The sequence below is a fragment of the Rhinolophus sinicus genome, chromosome 14 (genome assembly GCF_057876585.1).
Source record: "Rhinolophus sinicus isolate RSI-liver-muscle chromosome 14, RSI-T2T, whole genome shotgun sequence".
Lineage (NCBI taxonomy): Eukaryota > Metazoa > Chordata > Mammalia > Chiroptera > Rhinolophidae > Rhinolophus > Rhinolophus sinicus.
In genome coordinates this window covers 168,492,814-168,504,845 of record NC_142514.1, presented here as the reverse complement: position 1 = coordinate 168,504,845, position 12,032 = coordinate 168,492,814, and positions in this window count along the sequence as shown.

Sequence of the window (12,032 nt, the reverse complement as noted above, 5' to 3'; positions counted from 1 at the left end):
TTTAATTATCCATTTCAGCCTTGCTCAATAGACTGTAAACTACTTAAACTCAACAACATTGTTCTGCCTATCTTGCTGAACGCTGCATTTTCTTAGAAATTATAAACTATAATGTATTTTTAAAATAAATCAGGCTTCATATGAACTCTTCTAATATATATGTTAATGATACATAGGCTTAAATGACATTCCAATGTTGCAATTAAAAAACAAAACAAAACAAAAAACTAATTGTGTTGATCCCCAAAGTGATTTCAGAGAGGTAGAAAAATTGTTCTATTTTCAGCGCTAACCTGTGTGACAAATAATAAATAAAATAAAAGCAAAACAAACTAAACTAAATAAAATAAAATAAAAACAACAAACATTTAAACTAAACCTACTTTCAATTTCTTAAGGCAGAAATCTCACCCTCAACATGGGGCATTGCTTCCTGATCTGTTGTCTTTTTTCTTAAGTAAAACAACAATGTTAGAGAAAATCAACAAAACAAATCCAGGTTTGTTTTGGTTTTTTTTTAAACATGCATTGTATACAAAGGAAAATTAAAAACCTCAATTCAAATTCTGAACAAAAGCTTTTTACTGAGACCAACTCCTCTTAATTATACCGATATATTTAGAAGTTTACTTTCCATAAGGTTAGACAATCCAAAGTATAATATTTATATCTTTTTGTTATAATTCTTTCAAAATATTTTTTTCTTTACTGCATTCATCCCCAAAATATGTTTTCATGGCAAAACGAAACCAAAGTGAAATGAAATTTTAAATTGAGGCAAAGTTTCTTCTGCCTTAACTGTGTTGCAAACTTCTTTAAAAAGAAAAATGTATTTTATATAAGTTCCATTAGAAAGGGAGAAACATTCTGTTTCTAAGTCTGCTAGTATATCCTCCAGCAAATTAAGCAATATATCTTCTAATTTCCAAATTCATTTAGAATTGTTCATGAATTTCATATATTATATATAGGCACATACCATTGATGTGAGAGATATAATTGAACCTCAAATGATCCATTTAAATATGTTATTTCTTCATTCAATCTGACATTAAATCTGTAAATAAAAGTGAAATCAACTCCAGTCGACATTAATTTAATAACCTAGTGACAGTATGGAAAAATGGTCATGCATTGGCTTTTGACTGAGACAAATTTTAAAGTTAAGTTTTTCTCCCTACTTAGCTTTGCAGTTATTCTCAAGGCATTAATCTATTGAAACGGATAATATATCATCTTTCAGAGGAAACATGTCATAAATATTTTGATAAAGTATTTGTAATCCTCAAAAACAGATGGCTGTTCCATAAAGATTGTCAGCCGAGAAGGTTTTGCCAACAAAATCCTATGAAACACTGCAACCGGGTTTTGCACTGCAAAATCAAATGCATTCTTCTATTAATCAATCACAGCTGGCTGATTTTTCTGACAGCTGGAATTTGCAAGACCTAATTTGCACCCTTTGCTCTATTATGGACTAACACACCCTAAATAAAGCAAAATAGGCTCTTCAGGGGTGAGTGGTATAATAATAAATTAAAATGCCAAGAGGAGAAACATGAAGGATGTTGATTTAACCTTATAAATGTAAGAAAAAGGAAATAAATATTACTAAGGAACTTAGGCAGAAACATCTGCCAGGAAATTGGCATATCAGGGAAAGGATTACCTATATCGGAAAAGATAATGCAGTGAGGAAAACATTCATTTTCCCCTGTGGCTTCCACTTGGCAAATGGCATTCCATTCCATAATTGACTGTTGGGTCTAGTTTTCTTTGCTGACGTTTGAATGATATTTAGGGAGTGGGTGCATCAGTTTACATTATTAAATCTCAGATTGTGCTTTTGTAATTTTAGTACCATTTTTGTGTAACATTAATGTTACTTATTTTTTGTAACTTTTCACTACTGAGAGGACAAGGTAAAGGTATGTTTTCTAACCAAGTTCCCTAAACATCAAATGATGCAAAGCATAGAAAGAAGGCAGTGTGATAGGCAATGGATGAGTTTAAGTCCCACCCTAGTCTTTTATGTGTTAAATGAAATAGATTACATGAAATTTTCATAGATTATATGAAATTTGCTTTTCATTTATTTTTGACTGTTTGATTTTTATCTCCCCTCCGGGCAAGGTGAAATCAATGAAAGCAAGCATCTGACTCTATATTGACCATCAGTCTATTGTATCCTTAGTGTAAACAACAGTGCATGCCTCCAGTGTAGCCTTCATAAATATGTTAAAGAAATCTATAAATGCCATCCACTGTACCCGTGGAGTTGTATTTATAGCATACATTCTATGCTATGGATGAATTTACTTTTTTACTTACAAAAATGATTAATTTATTAAACTTACCTTCTGTACCCACCACGTGTGGGGCATTATGCTAGGTGCTTCAAATTGAATATGGGTAGGATACTACCCCTTTCTATAAGGGTTTATGGACCTTGAGGTGAAAAAAAAAAAGGAAATCAAACATTATAGCAATTATATCCTTTGCATTTTTAACTTTGCAAGTAAAAAGTTCAAATTCTATCCAGAAAGTAGAATCTAGTATTTTAGATCTGAAAGCAATAGAGATTTGCTAAACTACCTTCATTTTACAGGAAGAAATTCAAAGACTCAAGGCTAAAATCATGGTGTAAAACTTGTTAGCTTGCTATGGGAAATCTAAATTTTTAGACCACCACTCTTTCAAAGACCCATTCATTCATCCTATGAATGAATACATACAATGAAATCCCAGTAGTAGTGATGAAGGATGGGAGACATAAGGTAAAACAATAGAAATATTGTTCTTTATAAGTCACAAAAAATTATACTGGAAAATAGGTCATTTAAGTCTTTTTTGCAACCTTTAAAATATTGTAAGTCCTGGTACCTCACATATATTTGGGGAGTTTGAATAAAAAGTTTTGTCCTGACATGGTGTATTGCAAATAATTACTGAAAATGATTAAACTGATGAATGAATGAGTAGATTGTAAAGATGCCCATATTTTTATTCTCTTCGAGATTCTGAATAATACATAAAGGTAAGTATACTTTATCTCTTCATAAACAGCACATGTTTATCATTGAATCTGACCTGAAGTTATTTTAAATAAATTTAAAAAAAAAACACCAAACAAACAATTTTGAGGATAAATAAATTAAGAGTCTTCCATGAGGCAGGCATCATTCAAATATGAAAAAAAAATCCAAATGTTAATGTGAGTTTGTCCCATCATTGAGGTTTTTCCCTCCTAAACTAATAATTATAAATGTGTAACTATACTGAAGTGTGACAAGTGACTTAACTCACTCAAGAGATCATAGTTACTATCGATATAATTGTCTCACAGATCTAGATTTATTAATACAATTTGAGTCTTTCCTTCATGTCATATGCAAATGCCCAGCTGTCTATTGCTTGCTTCCTCTTTAATTTACCATAAATATTTCAAGAAAGAGTGAGCAAAACACATCTAATTATCGCTTCCAAAACATGTCATATTTCTTAGGTCAATCTCTATCCATAACACAATTACCAGCCCAGGTGTCCAAGTCATCATCCATCACATGCAATTCACCCCAAGACTCTTGAGTTTCTCTTTGTCCCCTTTCTCAAAACCACCCACTTATGTCTATTCCTTCTATTACTCAGTTGAGATCACATTCATCTTTCACTAGAATTAGAACTAGAGTCTCCTTATTTGTCTCTTAAGACATGGAGGACATTCCAGACAACAACACTGGCAAAACAGAAGCCATGTAATGGTGAGAATGAACTTCCTGCCGGGGCAGTACAAAGCATCAGAAGTCACCAGCACTTATGAGAGCAGTCCCTGAGATGTGCAAATAACTGAAGAAAAGTGGGTTGAGACAAGATTATAGATACTCTACAGGTATTAAGCAATCCATTGTTTCATTTTCTTAAGAGATCAGCTCAAAAATAGAGAAATAAGCAAATAAGTTTGGGAGTTAAATTTGTTATTACCTTCTGTCCTGACTCTGACCCAAACTAATCCATTCTTACTCAAAGTTTCATCTATTTTCAATGAACATTGGCTTATTTCATCTTCATTGGTTTGAGCTTTTGTATTCATTTGTAAGTGAACTTATTATATTTTAATGAGTGAATTCTATATCCAACTAGACTAAAGCTCCACAACAACGGGAACTACTTTCACCTTTTTTTCTCTTCTGTTTTTTCCCACGGGGAGAAGAACATGGTTCATAAATAAAAGCTGGTGAGGGAGTAGTTCCAGGAATGTTTCAAGTTTTTTAAAAATGCCCTTTGCAATTTTAAATTAACTTATCATTTAACATGTAATCATACAGCCCACCTCAGAGACAGTAAACCTAAGTAAGAATATACTCTTTAGCATTATATTTTTTCCAGTTCATTATCATACTTCAATTGTTCCTGACATGTTTGATTTTATAAAATATGTCATTTTGCTGCCTAAATTAAACTTTCCCAAATATGCCGGGCTATTTTTATAGAAACACGGCAAACCAACTTCTGCTCAATATTTTAAAATTCTTCCTTTATGAGTTTGGCTCTTACAATGTACATGGTAGACCTTTAGATATCACTGAAACCCTCATTTCTAAAATTCTGTCAATAGTTTGTTAAAAACACTTTATACTGTATTTTAACATCTCTTTTCAAATATTACATTATATTCTTAGAAAATAAAACTTAATATTAATCTGGTCTTTTGTCTCTCTTGAGGTTCTAAATATTAGGGTGATTGATCTTCAGAAGACATTTATTCTCTGCAATTTTGTTTTTACCAAACTGGGCACAATTTCACTTATTTTTCCTTTGAGAACATTGTAGTTGCTACTCTTTGTTCCTGATCATAGCAGTGTACTTGTAAAGCCTATAAGCTGGGAGACAGCGTGGTCCTGAGTTCTCATTTATTCCTGTTATGAGCCAATGTCTCCTCATTTTCAAATGAGTGGGTTGAAGTAAATACAATTATAAAGAGCTCTTTATCCTTACACAATGTGGACTACATACAATTAATAACAGAGGCAACTAACAAGATCACAGTAACAAACCCAACACAGGTATTTTGAGGGTTTCCTTTTATACAATAACTCTGTGTCATTGTGAATTATATATAATGAATGCAACCTAACTCAAAGTCTGTTTCAAGTAATGTTATCATTTCGAATTTGGGAAAAGAACCCACAACGAAGCTAGGACCTATAAGTTCTACCCAAGTAAACCCTATAGGCTTGGCTCACATAAGGCCAAAAGAGTAATTAAAAGAATCGATTTAGTTGGGGAAATAATGGAAATAAACAAGGAGATTAAAATCATATGCATAAGATTATTTTCATTTATATGACACCACACCAAATGCAAAACAATAGCAAGCCTCTGAGATAGTTTGAAACTCAAATCCCATGCCTTACTGATATGAGACATGTCAGAAAATAAAAACATCCAACAAATAGAAAATAAATATTAATCTTTCTCTATCCTTATACCTATCTTCATGCGTATAAAGGATTTCTTCTCATATGAAAGTTTAACTAAGTCAAATGAGGAGGTTAAAAGTAGCAACTGCTTTATATACAGTGGATGTTTTGGTAATTAACCCATGCATGTTATTAACAAGGTTAGTAAAAGTTAGAATGGAAAAATATTTCTGCGTGTGACATTACCAAAGAGTTACATATTGTTTCCATTAAAAAAGTTGCTCTCCTGTTGTAGAAAGGGCATTTGAAACGATTTGTCATTTATGCTTCAATCTCCAGTTCATAACTTTAGAATCAAATCTTCCCTATAGTTTTCCTGGACAAAATGCCCATTTGCCCCAGTGTTAAATTACTTGCGCCACTATCAGCAAAGCTTGACTCATCCTCTAATGTTTTCATTCAATTTTGGTATTCACGTATCCCTATAATTAATCAGTTACTTCAGATGATTCCTGCAGAGAGGCCATGGTGTTAAATAATTATACAAAATGATTAGCTTTTTAGCCTTGAGGTCTACCGCTGGAGACATGAAAACTGTAGTACAATGCCACATTGCTAAATCATCGTACATAAATATCTCTAGTGAACACAACTCTGTTAAAGAAAAAGAAATGTAATTTGTTTCCCAACATACAAAGTATTTTTAAAAATGTGCCACAGCACATATACAAGGAACAAAATGTTTGCAGTTCAAAAAATCCCACTAGATAATGAATTAGGAGACCAGCATTTTAGTCCTCTAATCAACAGCTAGACAACCTTGTGTGGACAACTTGATGGGAAAATATTAGTTGCTGATAACAATTTATTTATAAGCAAATGTCAAGGGAAAACCAGAAAAAAAAAATAACTGAAGAAAAAGTTCAGTATGACATAGGTCTTTCTGATTGTACACATAACTCATATTCTCTTTTTTTCTTCATATTCTCTTTAAACTGTAGTTTACTCCCTTGCAAGTAGAAACAGAGTGTCCAGTTTAAAGCTGTACTTCATTGTCCTCTATTTGTTTGCTAACAGCTCCTCTTTGATCTTGCTGTTTATTTGGGATAATCACAGCATGGTGTGATATATAAGTTTAGATTTTTATTATTTAATTGATTCATTTGGTTTCTAGACCAATTTTGCTCAAATGAATTCCCTTAGAAATCCAAAGAAGTGACAGAGATCACAGAGTTTGACATATCTAATATTATATCTGTATCTTTATATTTATATCTTTGTCATCTGTATCTGTATCTGTATCTATCTATATCCATAGCTATAACTATCTCATCTAGCTCTCTGATTAGTGTTTAACTGAAGTTGATGGCAAAAAGTAATACTGTATCCTAGAAGGATTATGGGATTAGAGAGGAGAAACGAAAGTCTTGTGATACCTGCAGCCAAACTCATTTCTACAGAGACTTTACCAATTTACATTGCCACTATAAGCTTATAAACGTCTGTTTCACTGCATCCTCATCAGCAATGAGTCTTTGCTTTAATTAAAATCTTTGTCATTTGGGCAGGTTAAAAAAAAAATAAAAGGAATCCTTTATATTAGATTAAGAGAACTGAATCATCATTGTCTATTCAGACTTATAGAATGCACTTATAACAGAAAAGGTAAAACTATGTTATTGTGCTGTACTAATATTAATTTTATTGCCTAAAAGAGGAGATTTCAAAATATTTTAGCAGAATGAAATGTGATCTGAGTGATCACAGGGGTTCGACAGAACAGACATGACAAACTCAAATTAACAAAAGTCAAATATCCTCATATATAAGCCAGAAAACCAATTTATACTTTGACAATGCCAAGGGCAGAAAGCATCATATACCACCTTAAGCAACTCATCTGATTGGAGAGAAACTACAATTTACATAAATTACGTTTTATGTATGAAGAAAAACTATAATTAGAAGATATAATTAGAAGATAATTTTCCAGTGTTAGTTATATAAAAGGCTGAAGTACCTTAGTAACTTATTCCTAGATCTTCTAGGAGTATTTCCTTTACCTGGAGTTGGAAGACTAGTGGACTTTCTCGCTAAGTGTTTTAAGTAGACACAAAGTTTGTCTCTGTGACTGTTTTTGTTTGTCTGTTTGTTTGTTTTTTCTGTTTCTGTCTTAATCTGTTTGGGTTGCTATAACAGAATGCCATAGACTGGGTGGCTTATAAACAACATAAATGTATTTCTCATGATTCTAGAGGCTGAGAAATCCAAGTTCAAGTCACCAGCAGATCTGGTGTATGGTGAAGGCTTACTTCCTGGTTCATACATAGGTGGCTATCTTTTCACAGTGCCCTTGAGGGCAGAAGGGTCAAGGAAGCTCTCTGAGGTATCTTTTATAATGGCAATAATCTCATTCATGAAGACTCCACCATCATGAAGCACCTTCCAAAACCCTCACCTCCTCCATCACATTGGGCATTGGGATTTAACATCTGAATATTGGAGGGACACTGACATTCAGTCTATAGCTGTTTCTTTGGTTGGAGTAAAAATCCCCATTTACTTTTAGTCATATTAGTGCTTCTATCCAAGCTGTACCCAACTCTTGCCAGCTTTGGAGTCAGTTTTGCTTTTCTTCTAAAGATGGCTTTGTATTCCTGTGCTCTGGTTTATTCTGCACTTAATCTTCAGACAGTGATCTGCTTTCTAAGTTACTTCAAAACCAGGATTTCCCAATATAGTCCCGAAGCATGGAAAACACCTTCCATGAGAGGTTCTGGAAAAAGAAAACTTGAGTTGAACTCGTAGCTTTCTTTAGCCACCAGATTTTGTGACCTTGAGGAAGCCTCTCTCCTCTGATCCCTGTTTTCTTCATCTGAACACTGGATACAATGACCTTACTGAGTTTTGCTGAGAATAAATAAAATACTGTATGTCCGTGGTTCTCAAACCTGGAGTATATTAGAGTAACCTGGCCATTAGTATTTTTATAATATCTTAGGTTTTTTAATGTGTGCCTATATGTCCTCTTAAATGACAATTTTTCAGACGCTAGCACAAAATCTGACTCTGTCACCAAGCCTATGGTCAGATTAGCAATAACTAACTTTGGAATCTTAAATGCACATATCTTTGAGTGATGAATCATTTGTTTCAGGGGTGATTTGCATTTGGGGATCTTAAGGTATTTTTAATTTATGTCAAGATATGGATTACCTAATCATGACATTTGGCACAAAATAAGAAACTCTACATCTGGATGAGAAGAAATGGTTTTCATTCCCTGGCAGGTTTGGGAATGGTATACCTTGCTTAGCATTGCAGCTTAAATAAAGAAGGGTGTTGTTTTTCTACCTCTGACTGCAATCAGGACTGGAATGGAGTAAAGCTTGGGCTATTCAGTTTGAATGGGCTACCTGATAGAGATGGTTTGATTTGTAAGGGAGACAGAGCATCTGAATTTTACTGAGTGCCATGTATACAATGTAGCTCCCAAACTTATAAAGTGATATTACCATTATGATTTTGCAGATGGGAAAACTACGATTCAGAGAAGTAAGTATCTTGCCTACATATATGGTAGATTTTTCAATTCTATCTAACTAGTCTTTTTTCAATACCATGACACCCTTATGTTGAATAATAGGATAGAATTTGAGAGGCCAATATTTTTCCCTTATGCTGTACTTTACATCATCATCACTGTTTTTGTTTGTTTGTTTGTTTGTTTGTTTAACATTGAGAGGGGCCAAATTTAAGGAGAAAATAAAAATACAGAACACATTAACAAGCCCATAGGAAACATCCAAACCACTTTAGCAACCATTATGATTTATAAGAGTGATTCAAATAATGAACTGATGACTAGGTACCACACTAAAATGAACAATTTTATATTGGGTCCTAATAGATATTTAAAAATGAGATATCTCAATAACCATTTCATATAATGAACAGAAGACACTGTTTGAAATAAATTTATTCCAATCTATACTGGGTAGCAGAATTCTATCTAACTAAAATGAAAATGAGTTAGTAATTGGCATTACAAACACAGTTCTTATGATAATTTACGTAATAGGCCAGCCCCTCCCTTACTTTAGGTAGAAAGTAAACTATGATATGAACAGCTGATTATATCCCAACATCTAAGCTAATCAAATTGGATTGGAATTTGAGCATGATGATTAAAAAACACAAGCAACCATAATGAGCAACAGTATTTCACAGACTAACAGTTACTATAAATCCCTTTGAAAGAGAAACAGGGGAATTGATTTTACAAATTTGTGGGAGGCAGCACAGAATATGAATATAGAACATGAAATTTACCATAAGACATTTAACACTTACTTGAGCAATTGGCTTAATTCTGAGCCTGGATTTCTCTATCTGTAAATAAGGATAACATCTATCTCATGAAACTATTGTTCAGATCATACCAGATTGTTTAATAAAGTTCCTGACACAAAATTTTACATTACAGTAAAAATGATTAGTATATATCATAGTATATGTCATATTCTTTTTTGAAAACAAAAGATATGGCTTCTTTTCATGTATATAAAGAATAACCCTCAAATTCATTTTTCTTTGAGAGAACCTTAATGATTTCAATACTGATGAAACACTACAGAGAACAGTGTAATAAAACTAGAGATTAATACAAAATAATAATAACAACAACTACAACAATAACAACAGACTGTCACCAGGAAACAAAATTCTGTTTTGAACATCCCGAGTAAAACCTTAAACAATTATCAGATCATAAAGGAAATCTAAGCTAAGCTGAAATAAGGGTAATGAGAAACTACATAACAAAACAATTCAGATAGAATATAGTTTTTTTTAAACAAAGTATAAAATTGCATTTTCATATTATTAAAAAAATGACTGTAAAATTCAAGATAAAACAAAAATAAACCTTTCAGAAGTAGAAGGATCTGATTTTAATAAATCTAAAAGTGAAAATTAATGAATAAAGAAACAAAAAGTAATAAAACTAATACATAAATTTAAATTCTTGCTCAATGAAAAGAAAAATAAAATAACTAAATCATTATATAACTTAGTTGACATAAAAGAAATAGGCAGAACAAATATACACACACCTTCAAAGATAATGGGTAAAACCAACCATAGACAGAAAGAAGATATCATATGATACTGTTAGGTTGAGAAAATTATCAATGCAATGACTTATCACCATGGACAAACAAAGCAACAAAATGAATCTCTATAGAGATACAAAATTTAAATAGAATAATTGTTAGAAACAGAAATAAAGTTATCAATAAGATGTTTCACAAATTTCTATAACATATTAAGTAAATTATAAACTCCAAAGACATTTAATTGGTTCCAGAGAAAAGAAAAAGAAAAAATGTTTCCAATTATTTTATTCTAATACTACTTCAGTACCAAAATCCAACCAGGATTATGCATTCTCACACACACACAAAAGTCACACACCACACACCCATATTTTGGTTTCCATATCCCCCTTTAGAGAATGTCTATATCATATAGAACAAAAATACATATTAAAGACCCAAGCACAATAGAATATAATTCCTTACTCAATAAAAGTTCATTTTTGCTCTCATAAAAACACTTAGCAAGTACTACAGATGTGTTAACAGGTTATCAGAAATGCTCTCCCCCATGCAGCCATTCAGAAATAAGGAATATTGGTGGCTTTGTCATTTCCAAAATGTTTCCTAGGTCAGTTGCTTAAAAGTGGAAAAGGTCACGGGGACAGCACCATATGGAACGTTTTGACAAGTCAGGCCTAGCAAAGTCCCGTATCAATTCCATTGGCTCTGTGTTGGTTAAAATGCAATCACATTACATGCCCTAACTGTAAGCCAGCCTTGGAAATGGAGCTCTTCTAAGGACAGCCATTTTCCAGCTAATTCAATGCCCAGAAAATAAAGCATTCATTTTTGGAGGAAAGTTAGCCTATATCTTAGGACAGTAGTGAGGATTAAATGAGTTAATACCTGTCAAGTCCTCAAAATATTGTCTGGTAGATGGAAACTTTCTAATAAATGTAAGTTATCTTACTACCCATTCTATTTATTCCCACTCATACTCTACTTTCTGATCTTATTACTTCCCTAATGTTTCAGTTAGAGACATTAAGCTGCAAGACAAAAATCTCAAATTCAGCGGTTTTAACAATAAGAAAGTATTATAATATCATTTAAATAAAGCCCTGAATTGTGGCCATAACAAAGTTGTTGAATTCAACATCACAGTGACATCAACAAATGTGCAGTTATTATAGTTTTCATTTTCACAATTCACAATGTATTATGATTTTGTCCCTATGACTTGTTCCCATCATAAACAGAAAATGGAATGGATATCCCAAGACACAGGGATATTCAGAAAAAGATCAGTAGCAAGGATAGTTCTTTTTGTATCTTTTATCGATGCAGCAACATGAACTAAAAAATCCTCAGAAAATTTTCCAAATTATATTTGCCATAACTAGCTCACATTTCTGGTACTAAATTATCTAATGGCAGAATGCTTAACCAATCAGAATTTAACACTTAACTTATGGATAGGGCCATCTTTTCTTCAACTAAGGGATGGAGGGAG